The 18696-nt window shown below is 39.4% G+C and overlaps 1 protein-coding gene across 2 annotated transcripts in view; it reads left to right on the top strand.

Moving 5' to 3' along the window:
• LOC146755326 (nuclear pore complex protein Nup153-like) overlaps window positions 1-18696 on the top strand; it is an 88776-nt gene that overhangs the window by 13189 nt on the left and 56891 nt on the right. The window contains exons 2-4 of one of the 2 annotated variants that reach the window (XM_085525660.1): window positions 4092-4202; window positions 8824-8908; window positions 10207-10427. The gene's annotated coding sequence lies outside the window, so the exon portion shown is untranslated. Of the gene's footprint in view, window positions 1-4008; window positions 4203-8823; window positions 8909-10206; window positions 10428-18696 lie in introns of those variants that run through there. The other variant, XM_085525661.1, reaches the window with a different exon arrangement.

The following is an 18696-nucleotide window of genomic DNA, read 5'->3' as shown; positions in this document are numbered from 1 at the left end:
GGAACACTTGTGCTGTGTGTGATTTCTTCCTATTTCTATTTTTATTTTATTTTATTTTATTTTATTTTATTTTATTTTATTTTATTTTATTTTATTTTATTTTATTTTATTTTATTTTATTTTATTTTATTGTCTTTTAAGGAACTGGTTTTCCATTACTGTAAACTGCTTTAGGAGCCCTGATAAACTCTCTCCATAGGATGCGTTTCTTAGATGCCAGCTTGAAAGTGTCTTACATCCAGTGGAAATACCTGATCTTGCATAAACCTGTCCTGGACAAATCTGCCTCTACCAAGGCTACAGGCCAGGGTCTGCTAAGACTGTCGTATTTGGTGAAACAACTGGAGGGGAGGTGGTGAGTGAGTGGTGTCATCATGCTCTCACACGAGCTGTCAGTCCTGTAGCTATCAAGTTTTTTGGCATAAGGGTGCATTCACGTTTCTCCTTATGCAATAAAGGACTGAGACTTTTCTTTGTATAATCTGAAAACCATGGCCACATCTTCAAGGAAAGCACAATGTACGATAACAATGCTGGCTCTATTGCTAGTGGAGGCTAGAGAGCGGGCCTGGGGTGGCTGCCTTTCAGTGCTATAAGTAATGAGCAGTCCTTAAGTGAACAGTTTAGAATTCCTCAGAGACGTTCAGAAACCTGCTGCACAAACCAAGGAATAAACGCAATGCAGCTCTTTTACATAAATAATCCTTTCTGCTTCTAATCTTCTGATTTATTCCCGTGGTGGCATATTGTTTGCGGTGTTTATCTCAAGGGATTGCTATTGATCTCTATTGAAGTGCTGAGGAAATGCATTTATCTGCATGAACCTGTGTCACTGTAGAGGCGCTCTGTGTCTGAGTGTACAGTTCTCCTCTTCGTGGTGATCACGCCTTATCTTTATTTCTCTTTTCCCTCCTCAGTTTATCTTTTGGGTGGCTGGCGCAGAGCAGTGGAATGCTTGGTGTGGTTTGTGAAACTGATTTAGGAAGTCAGCAGTGCTTCTAGTCCAGATCTTACCTCTTCAGTCTGTGACCTGACTGTGGATATAATGTGATTTGGTTTGGTTTTTTTAATAACTTTCTCACAGAGACATCTATACTTCAAGCATGTTCAGTGAAATTGGGGCACTCAGTAGAGGAGGGGAGAAGATGGTAGTGAGGAAATACTACCCAAACTGCATCCTTATTGAAGCTAAATAGGGTATTCCCAAAGGTTGAGAAAAGGACCAAGATCTGAAAGTAGCTGGAGTGCCATGCAGAAGGGGGAGGATTTTGTAGCAAATGTGTCCCTCTGTCTGTATTCTCCTCTGAGAATGTGAGGTCTGAAGGATTCTTCAAAGAGCAGAGCCTTCATCACAGGGTTGTCTCGTCTAAAACTGCAGAATAGAGTGAGAAACCTCTTAGGTCTGGTCCTCAAATGAGAAGATTAAAGAGAAAACCACACTTCTATTTTTGTTCATTTGTCCTTCAACATTAGAAACAAGGCAAATGTTAGATTTCTGTTAATTTTTTTTTTTCCTGTTATTTTTTTTTTTAACCTGGCTTGTATTATAGGAAATGTCAAGGTAACTGACCAAAGCTTTGGTATCATTCCTATGGGTTTTCCTGCCCCTTGAAAAAGGCAACTGAGCAGTTTTTGTGAGACCTAACATCCTGAAGATCCAGATCCAGAGCAATCAGATATGTCTTTGCCCCATTGCACAGGCTGTCACAGCAGCTGGCTTCAGGGCCTTAGGCAAAAAAATCTCCTTGGTCTTCAGCAGGATGCTGTGGAAGGAGTCTGAACTCAGATGAGTTCCTTAAAATCACCCGTAGAGTTCTCCTTCACATTTCTGTAAGGAGTTCAGATGCCATTTCACTGTCTTCCTTGGGATAAGTCAGCTTTGCTGTGGAAATCAGTGAGGCAGGCCATATCCTTGCTAGTTGTTCTGCAGAACCAACCTGCTTGTTCCTGTTGGCTGGGTGAATGGGATTTTGGAAAGATGCTTAATGTCTTTGAAGTATTTTTCTGGTTAAATATTGTTAATCGTCAGAACTATTCAGTTCTTAAGGTAATTTGTGGGTTTCTTTTTTTCTTTCTTTTTTATTTTTTATTTTCTTTAAATCCATTAAAGGCATGAAATGGAAAAAATTCTTTGGTTCAAGATTATTCAATGTAATTAGAACAGTGTCACTCATCTTAGTAAAATCCTCTATAAAAGTGTTTTGTTTTTTTTCCCCCGCTCTCGTTAAAACTTAAATCCATGATACATAGGAAAAGATACAAGTTATTGTTCATTTACTCTGTACCTCGCCATATAATATATTCCTAGAAATAGGAGGCTCTTGGTTTTAGTTTTATAAGTTGAATGCAGCTACTGCTACTATAGGTTGCTGCATGTATGGGAGGCCTGGAAGTGCTTTCTGCTGGTATCGGATTAACTACCTCTGTAATGTATGAAATCCTCATGTAAAGGATGGCTGTGCAAGAAGTGTGGCTGGGATGTGAAATATGGATTCACTGGACACCATTAGGCAAGGCAAGCTGCAACGTTATTATCTGCTTGTAGATTGTCTTTAATACCGGAATACATGTTGAGCATCCTTCTGGCCATCAACCAGATGCTGATTGTGACTTGTTGATTTCTCGATTCCAGCTTCAGCCATGACATTCCAGGCTATGAGGAATAAGTTACTCTTACTACCAGTGCTCGGGATGATAAAGAAACTGTTATTGTTTTTCTTCTTCTCTGCTTTTGTCTTTAATTTGATTGCATAAAACCTTATTTTTCATTTTCTATTTTGTTCCTGTAGATCTCATGGTTCAGTGGAAAAGAAATCATGGGATGCTGCTTCCTTCTGCAAGCTCATCACTTTAAATTTTGATCATTCGAGTTAGTATTATTTCAAGGACTGTTCATTAATTAGGATTTGGATTGCCAAATGTGACATTGTGCCTTGTGTAATCATGTATCAACATATCAATGACTGTGCTGTTCAGCAAACTCTAATAGCCATTTTGGGCAGATAAAAATTACAATAGAAATTAAAAGCAGATTTAAGTAGTTTTATGCTTATGCTTTATGCTTATGGCTGCATATATCTAAATTTTCCAAGTGTTTCATTTGATTATTCTGGACTCATCTATTATTATTGAAAGATTTTTTCCCCCCTTTTCTATGCTTCTCATGACTTTTTTTTTTTTTTTTTTAAGTATCACAATTTGTTCCTCTCTCTGTGTGATGAAGAGACCTCCTCCTAGTTTTCTTCACAAAAGTTTGGCTTGCTCTCCACTTGAATCCTAGGAATGAATTTCATTTGTAGCCTGAAGATCCATAATCATTCTTTGTCTACATAGCTCACACCCTGTCAGAGGCTGCTGTTTCTTACAAATTGCTGAATACCTGCAGTGTTTTGCCTTCTTTCTGTTTGTAATGATTGTGTAACAGCTTCCACCATTCCCTAAGTGCTATTACTGTAGTCTGTTCTCAGTTTGCTGTGCTCAGTCTTGCACTTCAGCAAGCCTTTGATATTTCCAGTTGTCCCATGTGAAGTCTCCAACAGGCCTGATTTTACCTACCAAATACCCATTTTCCTTGGCTTTGTGAGTTACCACTCATCTGACAGTCTCTTAGATGGAACTCTATCCCTGTTCCTTAGTGAGGTTGGTGCACCTGGCTGGATTGCCAAAGAAGTTTAAAATGAAACTGTTATTTGGAGACATTTCTCCCGCTGTGCCATAAACTGAGGTTTCCCGTGAGCCCATGAGAGGTTATTAACAACAGGCAGTCATGGAAAAGTCTGTTTCGCAGGACACAAATAAGTTCTATGAAATATAGTCCAGTACATTATTATTACTGTGGAGCAAAGGAATCAGGTTTTATTTGTATGATCTGGAAGCTTTGGTTTTTGGCTGGATAGAATGACTGGAAGATACTGGCAGAAGCTAAATACCAGTAATAAACACTCTTCTTTAGTGCTTCGAGCTTGTATTATATTTTTCTGTATGTTTGTCTGTTTGATATGATTGTCATAACTCAAATCCATTTGTTCTTAGGTGTTTAGGAACTGCTGTGAGCAGCTACAAGTATCATCCATTTATTTGCTCTCCTACAGGAAGATGTGTAAGAATACGAAGTTGCCTGAAAGAGACCTTTCCTGAAGTACTGATTTTGGTTCTCACTCTACAATGTGACAAAGCCACCTTCCTAAGACCTTCATCTACAGGTAATATAACATCAGCTGAGTCCATGGTGCTGCTGTTAGATGCAGCCAAATTGAAAATGTATCATAACTAACAATGCACATTGTACATCAGCATACTGAATACATGCATATGACACAGTCTGTAGCTTGGGATCTCTGGATTCCACAGGTTGGAGTATTGGGCACCATCACAGGTTGTTTACTCACCTGTATGTAATGTATGCTCACTATTTAGCAAATATGATAAATCTGGTATCAAGTTCAATGATATGGTTGGTTGAGGGAATCAGGCTCAAAGAAGAAGAAATGGTATCAAAACCAGCTGTATTCTGAAGTGCTTTTGGGGTCCTACAGTTGATAGTTTCTGAAGTGCCCAAGCAGCAGGTTGTTTTTGTTTACTTTAAAGCTTGTTGCCTTCTGATTATTTTCTTTCTCTGGTCACTTTTTCTTAAAGGGAAATAATCTGAGTACCAGGTTTACCCACTGTATTTGTTTGTGCGTAGCTTCTTTGCCTTGTTCATGTTTTTGCTTGAGGGGAATGTTGTCTTTGGACTGACTAGGTACTTAGATATTTCTCCTATGTTAGATGAAATATTGTATCCTTTACAGGGTGGGGAGTGCTACCATTTAAGACGATGGAATCAGTCTGTTCCAAAACTGTTTTATATGCATTAGGATCAAGTTAAAGAAGTTTTTTTTTCTGTTGCTATGACCAAACTGTTTCGGTAGCTTTGGACCATTTGCATCCTCATCTTTGTATATTGTCATTCTGAAGTCAGTGTTTCTACTGCAACACTGGAGCTTTTACAGATTTTGTATTGAGAAACTCTTCCTCAGTCTGGGAACGTATTTCTTGTACAGTCCAAATTATATTCACAAATAACTTGCCTTTGTGCGAGCCCCTACCACCTCCGTGCCTCAGCATGCACCGTACTTTTACAGGATGAATACATTAAAATGCTTAGGCATTCACGGCTGACATTTGTTCTGTTTAATTGAAATAATTTCATCACCTTCTAAACTAAGCTTTTATGACACATCAAAACTTTGGAACATTCTCTTTTCAATTATTTATAAGCCTTACAATATATTTCTAAATTTCTAGTTTAGTTGTCTCAAATCATGTTTTTATGTTTTCTCATAACAGCCTGCTCTTCATCTTAAGAATGCTGTCTAACCTCTAGCTTTCTAGAAAATGTGTCTCCTATGAGCTGTAGGATGAATACACAACACAATCCACTCCATTAAAATGCTCACACCATAACAATGCTAAGCTTTTGATGCAGGAGTGCTTTCAAGAAACCCGTGTTTCTTTGTGCTATAACATGTCCATTGCTGAAAGTGGTCTAGTACCTAGAGCTGCCTAAATGAAGATTGTGTTGTAGCTCGACTATATTACAATGACAGTAAATGAAGGACATATTTTGTATTCACTTACCGTGTTTTTTTTTCCAATTTACTGAAATCATGGAAGTATTTATGGTTAGGTTACCTTAACTGAATGGTATATAAGCCCACTATATGGTGGTACATCTATTCTAAGAGTCTGTAATTGAATAAAGTAGGAAAACAGGGTAAGAGTTTATTGACAGAAGAGTGGTTCTGTGTTCACAGACTTCTGCACCATCTTGTCTTATTAACTGAAATGTTGTTTCCCTAGCATATAGCTGTTCTATGGTTGTCTTAATCATTTTGCTCTGTAGCCTCTAACAGCACCCTCAATGTGCTATTAGCAGCAGGGTCGTTCTGTAAATGAATAAGACAAAATATCTGTTTTTTTTTCCTTTTTCCGGTGAAATTTCTCTGCCTACACAAGTTCTGTGTCCCTGGGAGCTGCAAGGAGTCAATCTTTGGTTCAGGTTGGGAGGAGTTTTATTTCTTTTTTTTTCTTCCTCCTTTTTAAATGTAGTTCAGCCAGCCACTTGGAAGGTGAAGATGAGATAGCACTGAGGTTGTCTGCAGACTCAAGTCACGAGGACTTGTAGGCTTCTCTCTCTGCTCACAATATAGTGTTGCAGCGGGCACTTCTTGGGATCCATGATGGTGTATATTTGATTCTAGTTTCAGTGCTTTTCTCTTGGTTTCTGAAGCTGTGTTCTTGCTAAGCAGGAAGGTGTTTTTGTAGTGTTAGAATTAGCAATCAGTGTTGGAACTAACACCTTTGCTGTGAGCTGGGCAAGAGCGCTTCAGAAATAGCGCGTGGTTGTCATTAAATGCAGTGAAATGCGGCAGGGTCTTCTAAAAAAATTAACTTCCAGGATTTCCTGTGGAGCTGACTATTTTCTTGATCTTCATGTAAGTGCTCAGAATTAGTGCTCATAAAAAGATTTTAGTACTAATCCTCCTGTAGGTTCCTTTGAAATACAGTGTTAACTTTTTTTTTCTTTACTCCCGTAAAAGTTCTTAATGTGCCTCCTACGCTTCTTTCAGTGAACACACAGCCTCTGATTTATTAATGCACAACGTGTCCCAGAAATCAGTTTTACTGATTCCCATCCATCATTCAGCACCATTTCTTCTATTATGTTGCAGAGCAGGTGTCTTTGAAGCCCTATTTTGTATACACTGGGTGATAGTTCCGTCTAACTTTTCTGAAAAAGAGATAGAACTCACCAGTTTTATTATTTATGATTGAAGGGTGCATTAGTAAGAGCAGAGCCAGAAACCTACTTTCCATAAAAATGTTGAATACTGTTTTTCAGAAGCTGCCTTTCATTTACGCTTCTTAAGTTTTAGGAAATAAATTTAATGATCAAGAAAGGACTGACAGCACCAGTTCAAACAATGTTTAAGGCCAGGTCTGTGTACAAAAGCAAGGTCTGCAATCATACATTGTGCATTACGAATTAATCTAAACTGGAAATGTTATTTCTTGAAGGCCTGGAGCAAAGATGATATTTATTCCAGGCAAGTACCTTCTGTTCTGCCATGTTGTGTCTGTCCATTGCTCTTAGCTGCCTGTCATCTCTGCTGAATGCAAAATACATTGATTGTCACTTCTGCCCTCTGACATTATTGAAGCCTAAATAGAAGGATGTAGAGCTAGTATTTGTTATGCTACATCAGCCATAACATACTTCCTGTACCAAAACAGTCTCGTAGTCTCTGATGTTCAAAAGTAAGCAATGTCAGGGAAACAAAGACAAGCCCATCACTTGGGGACTTGTTTTATTAGCCTCCTCTAGCTAAATACTCCCTGACCTACATCTGGAGCTTGTCTGCAATTAGGAAATAACTATGTCTGCTGTGTTGAGCAAATCAGGAGAGAAGCTCTCAAAACAAGTGAGCAGTGGGTTATGCCTAAGCTGGGGATATTTAAGGCAGAATCCTGAAGTTCACATTCAAGCACGGAAAGTGAGTGACGTGGTAACTTTCTGGTGCGCAATCCTACACCCTGGTCAGAAAGGTGACTGAAAGCAGCCCTCTGTGGGTTTGCTGATGGAAAAGCTGAGTTACCAGACTTTGATCCATAATCAGCACCATTATTCACTGAGACGGTTGGGATGGCCCATGTTAGAGTCAGGCAGTCTCTAATCTTTAAGTAGGAAGTTTGCAAAGCCTTGGATCAGTTACATTCTGAGTAGGAATAAGCTCTGTTTTTTTGTGGGGATTGAATATCAGTAAGACTCCAGCAGCAGGGCTCCCCTTTGCTCCCACAGTGAGGGGGTGTCCACAGCTCTGTACCTTTTCCCACATTTCATGGTGTCAGTGTGGAGTTTTTAACAATCAGCAGCACTTAAGTTAGCTAAGAGGCAGGCAGTGTGTTGGCACTGCCAAGAATGTCAGCAAGCAGTTTGTGGCCACCCCACATAATTGACACATCAGTGCGTTATTCAGAGTTTGCTCCGTACAAACTGTTAAACAATGAGTTAGGATTGCCAGCAAGGATAGTCAGTTTGGGAGTATGAAAATGTGTGCATCAGCATCTCTAAAATAAGAGAAGAAGAAGCAGCTTTGAGTCTGGGAAAGATTTACAGGTAGGCAGCACCCACTTGCTTTAATTAAGACTGAAAGAGAAGAGCTGAAGGTGACCTGTAGGGGTATAAATGAAGCTGGTGTGTGTAGTAGCAGAATAGGGATTAAAAGACCTGAGGAAGGGAACTGACTATCAGTGTTTGCTAGTGAGGAAGAGGAACCTGCAGCTTTTGGATGAGTACAGAGCTCTTCACTATTCAGTAAGAACCCAAACAGATTGAATGCAGTTTCCTCCTTTCTGGCTAAACAAAGACTGATGGAATATTACAATAAACTTCAGCCTTTTACTGCTTTAGTCAGTATAAAATTATAGAGGACAGGTCAGCCCTGTGAGTGCAGAGGAAATAGGTCAGGGGTAAAGCATATGAACAATAGCATCTCCATTTTCATAAGATATGTTATTCCTGTTTTGAGGCAGATTCTGGTCTTTGTGAAGTGCCAGAGGGCATGTGTTGTGAACTCTGGAACAGGTAGATGAATGGTGGCTGAATTTAACTAATATAAGGAAGCCTTCATTAACTAATGAACTGAATAAGTACAAAGAGAAACTGAGCTTGAATAACTCAGCTTCTCCTCTGAAAAGAAGAACAATGGCATGGAAATCAAATAACATACTCCTTACGTGGGAATAAATTTCTGGCCAATCAGTCCTTGATTTGTTTTCCAGGTTGTACCCGTGCTGGCAAGCTTCATTTCTCATGAGTTGCTGGTAGTTGCTGGCTCTGGGATTCGTGGGTGGTTTATGCCAGAAGGTGAGTCCCAGTCTTGGCATTTGAGCTCTGTGTTCCACATGCAATGTAGTTGTCAGCATTTGGGCTCATGACCTTATTCTGACTGACATATCCTGTCCTATGCCCTGGAAAACCCATATGTGCACAATCCACTGTCAAACAGAGTTCATAGAGAGGACACGTTATTCATATAAACCTTGTTTTGAAATCTTTGGTCTTTGCCCTTTACCTGTTTATCTGTAAGTTTATTTACAAGACTGCTCTGTGTCCATTTGTGTCTAGATGATAAGTGACAAAATCAGATCTCACTTAAGGCTTACACTTGTTTACTTCTAGAAGATGGTGTGATATAGGTGCAAGGAGAGGTGAATCTATTGCAAAACAAAACAAAAATATTTCATTCAAAATTGAGCTTAGATACTTTCTTCTTGTAGTTCAGACTCTTTTACAAGGAATACAAATATGCAATCAGGTAATAGTGCAATCAGTGTCTTAATCAAAGTCAGGGGTCACTTGCTAGATGATCTCTTCGTTTGACACAAGTAGTAGGTGGCCAGATAGATAGTAGAGGACAGACAATTGCTATAGATAAAGAAACAATACAACCAAAATCAATTCAAACTTTTTTACTCTTATGACAGCAATATGAGTCATGCTGAAAAAACCTTCACAGCACACCTTTGTTTGGTTTTTTTTTCCCCTGGTAAATGTTTCAAAGGCTGAATATGAAATTTGGGTACAATTATTATTCCATTAAAAATAAAGATGTACTGCATCTGATTTCACTGTGTATCCAAACAGTTTTTAACTTTTTTTTTTTTTTTTTCCAGAACAAAATTGCACCAAGTAAATTTGTGCTAGAAACTTGCACTTAACACAGGAAAGAAACATTATTTTCTGGGCTGAGTGTACAGATGCTGCTGCTTTGGTACACGTGAAGTTCTTTTGTGTTTTATAGTCAAGTGTGTGATTTTTTTTTTTTCCACGTGGATGTACTTTTCTTTTGAAATGCCATAAAAATGTATTTTCTCCGCTTCCAAACAAAGATCAACAAGTATGTGATGCACTGACATGTCAGCAGTTACACAGGATAATTTTCCATGAAAAGGATGCTAATTAAACTTGAATCAAAATGAATTTGAACTAGAACTTGCCTTCTGGTGGGTGAAGCATGTAACAAAAGTAATAGCCTATGAAAAAATGGGACACGTGTATGAAGGTTTTTCTTTTGTGGTGTGGCACTCAGGAAAATACTCTTCATGTTGTGGAATTTCACGGTGCAGTGGTTGGTAAGTTTCTCTCTATTTCATTCCCCATAGATACTCTTGAAGCAGAACTGCTGAGTCACAGCCTGCACCAGTGACGGAGCTCCTGGTGGGAAGGCAGGGCCTACCCAGGGGAGCTTAAGTGCGTGTAATGTGTCTGAGTGATTGGAAGGGCTGGAGCCAAGATCTACCCTTTCCAACACCTCATTTGAGGGTTGGTGGTGAAGGTGAGGATATCTTGTTGGAGATTCCTGTATACCTGAGGCCTTCTCAAAGTAAGTAGCTACTTTTCTTTATTTCTGTGTCTGCTGTGTTTGAGCAAATCCTCACTTGTTGCAGCCTGTGATCTTGCTCCTCTGCTGTTGTAGTTGTGCTTTCTGTTGTGTTACAGCCCTAAATTGTGCTCTTAGTCTGTGGTAGCTCTATGGGCTTTTTCCAGACCTTATTTAAAAACAAATGGAAAATGGGCAAAGTGGGTGTGAGAGTCAGACGAAAAAGTTTGGGTTTCACAGTGTCAACAACATGTATTGCCTCCTTTGGATTCCTTGACAGGTGACAAAAGATCAGAATTTCTATATTCTTCGCTGCACTATCTGTTACAAGGCTATACTACAAAAGGAGAACTGTGGTTTCTTTTTCCTATTTCCATTTCTTTTCTTCCTGTTCATTAAACTTCTCTTTGTAGAACATAGTTTATCAACTGGATGTATATGAAAGGATGCAGCCTTTTCAGCCAGAAATTTGACTCAAGCACTGCTGTTGAGAGGAGAATGCCAGTTGTGCTTGACAACTTAGTACTCTGTTGAGTGTGGAGTAGCTTTTGATTAGTTTTAGTTTTAATGTAGGCATTCTGCAGGTGAGAGGAGGTTCATGTAGAATCAAGGTAAATGTTTTTGAAAGGCTGTTTCATTTCATCAAGCAGCAATAATAAACTTGCAATTGTTGCATATATATTTCTAGGCAAGTCAGTAATTTGCTTCCAAAGTGATTTGGTTATGTTTGGCCACTCATAATGAAAAGCCTTATTCTGATTAATCTACAGCACATGTCAATTAATCTCTTGTGTAAGACTGAACTATAGTGCCTAATGTGGTTCTTCAAAGTGATAACCCTCTTATGCTTTGCTAAAAAAGTACTTGTCTTTGCAGTTCTGAAATAGATTAAATTAAATTTCACATTGTTGCTGTGAAGAGAGGAGGTAGGAAGAGCCCAGTCTCATAGAATCATAACTGGAAAGCAGTTTTGCTCTTCATGAACACTCTTGTAACCTCACTGTACTAACCTATGGGCAGAACCTAAAGGAAATGACATAAAATCCAATTTAACTTCAGACTCTTTCATTTTATAAGCAAGAAGAATTTGTGAATCTGCATAGATGCAATTGAACAAAATATGTAATGCAAGCCCTTTTTCATTGACTTAATTTAACCAATTTCAGCCACGTGTCAAATCACATGAGGGGGATGCTCTAGAAACTAGTAAAGTCACAAACCTCTTAACTAATCTTGTTGATGCTAATTTAAATTCTTGTAATAAATTTCTATTATAAAAATATCAGAGGGAAATAGGAAATGCTGGTACATAATGCTCAGGAGATATGAAAACTAGTCTGATTGGCTGGGAAACTTGTGCCTTTCAAAATTCCACACTTACGAGCAGTCCTATGAATGTTTTGGTCAGTTGCTGGCATTTAATGAAACCTGCAGAATTCATGGCATCTGTAAGAGTCCCACATTGCATTAGTTGATGATGGGGCTTGGGCCAACAGGCTCAGTGTCTCTGGATGATGGATCTCAGGTTGAAAATCACTGTGCTCGCTCACCCTTCTGATCATCCTGGACGTCAGATTCATGGGAAATCAAAGTTGCTTTGTTATGCTCATTTCTGAATGGAAACGCTTTGCATGCCTCTCATGTCTACATCTGGGCTTTGGGTCAGATGCTTTGCACACTCAAGATTTCATTCAGTAGCTGTGGCAGAGTGCATCATGTTAGGTTTTCATTCGTCAGTCCTGGGTGCTTGAAACTGTAAGGAAGAGCCATTCTCACAATATGAGTGAGAAACCTGAAGTTGTGGGGTCCTCAGCGCATCAGCTGCAGCTGACTAGCTAGTTAAAGATAATCTGGTCTTTCTAATTTAAAAATGTAGTGTAAGATGATAAGTTAAAAGGGAACACTGTTACGGATGTACATGACGCTAGAATAGATTTGTCCTCAGTGCTGTTACAAAACAAGTCTCCACAAACAAATTTTAGTGTCTCATTAAAGACTGCTTTATTGAGAGCATAGTGAACAATGGATATTTAAGGTTATTTTTTGAGAGCAGAAATAATTTACGTTTAAAGAAAACTTTGACTTTATTTCTTGACCATCTTAAGCTATAAATCTTAAGCTGTGTTTTACTTGCTCTGTTATTACCAGAAATGCAGTGTAGTAAAACATGAAGTACTCAAAAAAAACCCCGCAAACATTATTGAAGTCTTATATGGGCACTTAATGTTGAAACATCTTTACTACCAGTTTATAGACACTTAAAATATCATTGTCCTATAAGGTCAATTGCTCTTGCAACTTCACTAATGGCAGTTACACTGCCTACCCTGTATTGCTTTAAATCTTCGTGTACTTATTTAGAGTCATGTGCTTCTTCCACTTTCAATGCTCTTACATATGTTATAGGAATCAGAACTTTTAAAGCAGGCTTTTAAAAATCGGATGTAACTTTTAAATCATATGTGCCTTCCTTTTGTTTATTTCTAGAGCTGTTAGAGACACAAATGAAAATGCTTTTGTAATATAATTGATGTCTGACTATAACATGAATCTTGTCATATTCAACTTTTACCTCTGTTCTTGTACTTGTATCATTCTGCTCTTTTAGCAGAATTGAAGAGGATAGTGTCTGGTCTTGATAGCTTGGGATACAAAAAGGGATCTATGGCGAGTCCTAAATGAAATCATTTATCTGCTTTAAAACTATACTTCAAGGACTGTTATGCCTTCAGCAGAGATTTGCAGGGGAGGGGAAGAGATCAGAAGGAAAAACTGAAGCGATGGGTCATCATGACATACTTGCGTACAAGCATCAATAAATACACTTCTTAGGGGCAGTTGCTGGTACGTCTTCCTCCCAAATATGAGTACAGAGGTATGGTGTCTGCCAGCACCCACTGGGCAGCTCAACACACAGCTACATGCCACACACACTCAGGAGAATGCACAAAAGGTAATTTGTGTAGGCATAAATATATGTACCGAGAATATAATTCCTTAGAAGCAGGCAAGCTGATTGTTTGATTCAAATTGTTTCTTAATTGAAACACAAAACAGCTCCTCTTTAATCTTCAGAGTACTTGAAATCATGTCTAGCTGGGAATATATGAACAACAGTATATGAACTGCATCTTTGAGGAATGATGTCTCTACTTTTTTCCAGTAACAGATGCCATTTGGATTAACAAATAGGGATTCTCCTCACAGCAGCAGTATCTGATGGGGTTATCAAATTCTCTGAAACTAAAGAGAACGTGACAGTGACATCAATCAGATGTTATTGCTGCACATACAAATTCATTTGCTAGCCCAAGTGGTAGTTCATTTTTGTGCAGCTGGGAAATTCCTTTCAAGATTTGGTAATAGCTCAGCAGTGTGTATGAGTGGATTTGTATACATAAATGACATATATGGGTGCTGTGGCAGCAGTACAAAGCCATACAAATCTGGAGCTGTTTGTTCCTGATTTGAGGCTTTCCATCATCAGAGCTTTGTCTTTTTGGCCTGTGTTAAACATGGGGCGCATAACATCAAGTTGAAACTTGCCGTGGTAGATTCACAGATGTTTCACCTATGTATTTGTTAAATTAAATGTAGGTCTGTAGTGACAAATTTCAGTTTTGATTAAACCTACGTCGGATTATAGTCTGGTGCTGCAGTTTTCACGTTCATTTTGTAGTGGAGTAGGTATCAGGCTTAAAACCTTAACCATAATATTTAGAGGATGTTCAACACTAGACTTCTGTTATAACATTGCCTTTATGGTTTTAAATGGTAATTGCCCTAGTGGCTATTTTATGCACTCAAGTATAAGTGCTCTATATGTGTATAATACCTGGATTTAACAGTTGTCTTTGTTCAGAGCCATATCAGGCATAGCAACAGCTCCTGTGGGTCAAAAGCTTTTGCCTTTTGAATACCCTCCGTGCCTCTCTGAGTTGACCTTCTCTTAGGAAATAGGTTCACAATAGGGCTGAAATGTCCTGCATGCATTTCTCATTTCGTAGTGGAGCATTGCAACTGCTATGTCCTCTTGGGCTTTGAGCTTTGAAGAGCTCCTCTTCCTTATGGCTGCTTTTAGACAAGAAAAAATATGCCAGCAGACTCTATATCTTTGCGTTAGCACTCCATGTACTGCATTCCCTTTCTGGGCTGTTGCATTAATTTCACAGTGTTTTCCAATATCTAGTAGCTCTGAATCAAAAGAATCTTGGTCTTTTCTGTTTCTAGCAGTTCTGGATTTAGAACAGTCTAGAAATTAAACGATGTCCTAATCTTTCCTTAGTGGCAAATGAGGGAAGAGTACTTGTCTGTGTGGGCATGGCCAAATTGTGGCACTGGGACTTACAGTCCTGATGTTAATCCATGGAGAGAACATCCTCCTATCCACACTGTTATTGGGCCATGAGAAATTAGTTTATTATGAACAGGATTTAGGAAAAAAAATTAATGAAGTGTCATTAAAAAAAATATATATATATATATACACATATATATTTTTTCTTAAAGCACCCTGTAAAGTAAAAGCATGAATTCAGTTTGTTTGTGGAGTCAGAGGCATCTCGATATGTATTCGCACTTGTTAATGAAGGGGGACAGCTGCCTGGAGATGCAGAAATTGTAGTTGAAAGGAACTCTGAGAAACACTTATAAGTGTATGTCTATGTATTTTTAGATAGTCTTTTGTACAGATTTGTATCTATTCACTGTAAGAGAAACGCTATCCTTTTACAGTCTCCATTGAGTGGTATTGGCTTTGAAAGGTATATTCCACCCCTGCTTTGTTCACATATGCACATTATTTCTATTTTAAGGTTTGCTGTGAGTAAAAGCAATCACTGGGTAGGATTCATCTCCTTACAACTATGTCTCTTTAGAGTCAGTGGAGATCACATCAGGACAGTCAGTAGATTCTCGAGTGCAATTCCTGCTATCTTAAAGCAACACTTAAATAGGTCAGATTAATTGTGCCTGAGAGGTTTATTTCTTTCCACTGATTATGGAGGGAGAGTAGATGTTTGTATCACAGTCATCAGCTCTGAAGCTCAGTGATGTGCATCCCACCTGTGGTGTCAGCACAGAGTGGTTCCTGCAGTGAGGTGCTTCCCATCTACTGGCCTCCCGCTCTGCATTTCTGTGGTTCTGCTTTCCTGCACACCAGTATGATTTTTGCCTTGACATTAGAGTTCATAGATGTGAAAATGTAGTCTCCAGATGTTTTAATTCTGCCTGTCAGCACAAGAACCACATTCTAAAACACTTCATTTGACATAATGCATAGGAGAGAAGTGGAGGTGCTGTAGGAGACTTTGTCAAATGGGTCCTTTGCTGTTACAACTAGGGCAAGTTAGCCCTGTTTTGAGCATGGTTGGATTATGCAACCTCCAAAAGCCTCTTCCAGTCTGGTTAATTCTATGACTCTTCATCCAGAGTTTTTCAAATTCATGGTTATTAGTGGCAGGTTTTAAGTCAGGCAATCTGTCTTTTAACAGGTCATAACATAGCAGCCAGTCTTGGGCCTGTACCTTGCTATCTGACCTATTCCTGGGGCTGGATGAGGAGAGCTGCCTGGATTTTCTCCATGAAGTTAGGCAGGATCTTCTGTAGGTACTCAGCAGAGCATTGCTTGGCAAACTTTTTTTCCCCTTTCCTTCCTCTACAAAGAATAAGTATATAGAATAAAGTGAAAGAAGATATTTTTCTGTTCTGCTAAGGCAATTTTGTAAGACTTGGCGTGAGTATCCTGGGAGTCTAAGCTAAAGATGGTGAACAGATGGGAAAGCCCAGGAGGAAGCACAGAGTTTTAGTTTTCAAACCTTACTCTTGGATTGCTACAGTAATGTAATGAAAGGACATTAAATGAGCTGAAGTTATTAAACCCTAAAGGTTACAGAGTCCTATTGGGGGCCACATTCAAAATGTAATTAAGCCAAGTCCAGATATTTTAATTTCTAGCTGGAGATTTACACAACATAAGTAGATTCTTCTTCCAATTCTAAACTTTATTGAAAATAAGCTTGTTAACTTGTTTATTTCTCTCTAGCAGTAACTGAATAGACATTGTTTAGAGCCACTTGGCTCTAGTAAAACAGTAGGTACCAGTATCAAAGAGTCATGGTTCAAATCAGATCATGTATCTGGGAAAACAGATGCTTGCACTCTGCTATTAAAGTCTCACTCCCCCAAAACCATGTAGTCTGCAAATGGTTATCCATTCTGATCCTCCAAGGCTCTCCCTGCCTGTTGTTCCAGATGGTCCATTGCTGGTATAATGCTCTCCATTACAGTGTGTGAGAGAACAATGGTCCTAGAACTGTTAATTCTGCTTATTAGGAATATAGGATTACACTTATAAGAGGTTGTTTCCATCTAAAACATTCCGATTTCATTGTAAAATGAACTTGAGTGAGTTTAACTCTTCAAGAACACTATCTTTAAAAAACAAAACACAAGAACAACAACAACAAAAAGTTCACCAAACATGAACACCACCGAGAAAAATCCTTAAAACAAGCCAAAATCCAAAACCAAGGACATATCTTTATGGATTTGACTTGGCTTCCTATTGCTGGATTGGCTCAGCTTTTAGTAGTCCCTTCTCTCCTTCTGTCTGACTAGCTGCTCTTCTCTGAAGGAGTCGGATTGGCTCTGCTATCTATTTTCCTCAGGGAGAAAGCTGGCATGTGGTTCAGGTGCCTTGTGCTGCAGTTTGCAGGTCTGTGCTGGAAAGCTGACTCTTGAGATGACCTGGGTGAAAAAGAAGACGTCACTCCCTCTGCCCCACATCAGTTTATTTCTTGGACTAATTCTGTGACCTGTTTGGGCATTGTGACTCCAAACAAGTTTATTCATGAAACACATCTTGAGTGTGTCCTGTGACTGCCTTGGAGCTGGGAAGATGATTTGAGGGGGCAAGAAGCCAGCAGTCTGCCTTGGTGAGTTGTGCGCACACTAGCTAGGGTTTGAGTGACCTGGAATAATCAGGCACTGGCAAGGTATACCTGGGTGCTGTGAAAAGGTGTGGATTAGAATTCTTAAGGTGAGGGGAGACTCAGTCCTAAAACTCGCTCCTTGGTTGTTTGTCTTGACTGTTGGAGGCAACGGGCTGGCACTGAAAAAATGCTTAAGTTTTAAATTCAGAACAAAAACCTGCAGCAAGCCAAATCACCTTATTTAGAACTTACTAATTGCTTATAACTTTGCTACATCAGTGAAGACATTAGTTAGAAGCAATTGTGGGGCAAGGAGGAAGATAAGAACATGTTTTTAAGACTGTCTTAATATTCAGTCGTACTAAACAAGGTTGCTATGCTTGAGACAACAAGAGTAGAGGAGAACTGCTGAGAATTGCTCTCCTGCTGGAAGGTGTTTGTGTTTGGAAGTACAAGCACTCTGCCCAAGAGACAGCGGGCTGCAGGCTGGCGTAAAAGCTGCTTCAAGGACAGAATCCAGTGAGAATGGTTTGTATGCAGGTGGAGGAGAACATGAACCTTGGGCACCACTCTCCCTTTTTTGTTTTGTTTCTCTACTCTGATAGGGTTGTGTAGGGCTGGGCTTCTTAGAGGAGTAACTGTATTAAAGACAGCAATTCCTGAAAAGGTCAATTTAGGATACCTTCGTCTTGATCGGTAAACAGACAAAAAAATAGATGTGTGAGTTTTGCACTTGAATCTCGATGAGCAGGAGGCATGTGGTAATGTGTGAGAAGAGCCTCAATGTGCAGAGCAGCCCAGAGAGACCAGTTCAGCAGCAGATCGGGATGTGGGAGTCAGACAACGCTCCCACATTAACTAATGAGGTGAGGAAATAGAATCACGTGTTTTCCAAGTTTGTTCTCCAGAGAAGATTTATCTGGAAAAGCTTCTGTGTTGATTTAATGGAGATGTGCACACTATGAGGTGTTTGTATGAACAGTTCTGAGCTATTTGGATGCATGTCCCAAAAGCAGAGTAGGGCAAGCGGTGAGAAACTTCTCCCCTGCTTTTTTATTTGCTTACCTTATTTCTCACTGAACGAAGGTGCATTGGGTCTGAGGGCAGTGTCTGAGCCAGTTATTCCTCTGTCCTTCCGGGGTACAGTGCCAGTCCCTGCCTGTTCCCTGCCGGGTGTTTCCTGAGGGAAAACTGAATGAGGAGTGGGGAGTGAAGAACCTGTTTCCCCCAGGAGAGCAGCTCAGGGATTTGTATTGAAACAGGCCAGTGATTGAGCTTAGTCCTTAACCAAAGTGTTAATGCTGGCAGCTTGCCTGCACAGTATAAAAAAAGAAGTAAAA

Source organism: Coturnix japonica, chromosome 33 (assembly GCF_054131305.1).
Source record: "Coturnix japonica strain WE chromosome 33, WE-NBRP24, whole genome shotgun sequence".
Lineage (NCBI taxonomy): Eukaryota > Metazoa > Chordata > Aves > Galliformes > Phasianidae > Coturnix > Coturnix japonica.
This window is presented reverse-complemented; position numbering and strand designations above follow the sequence as displayed.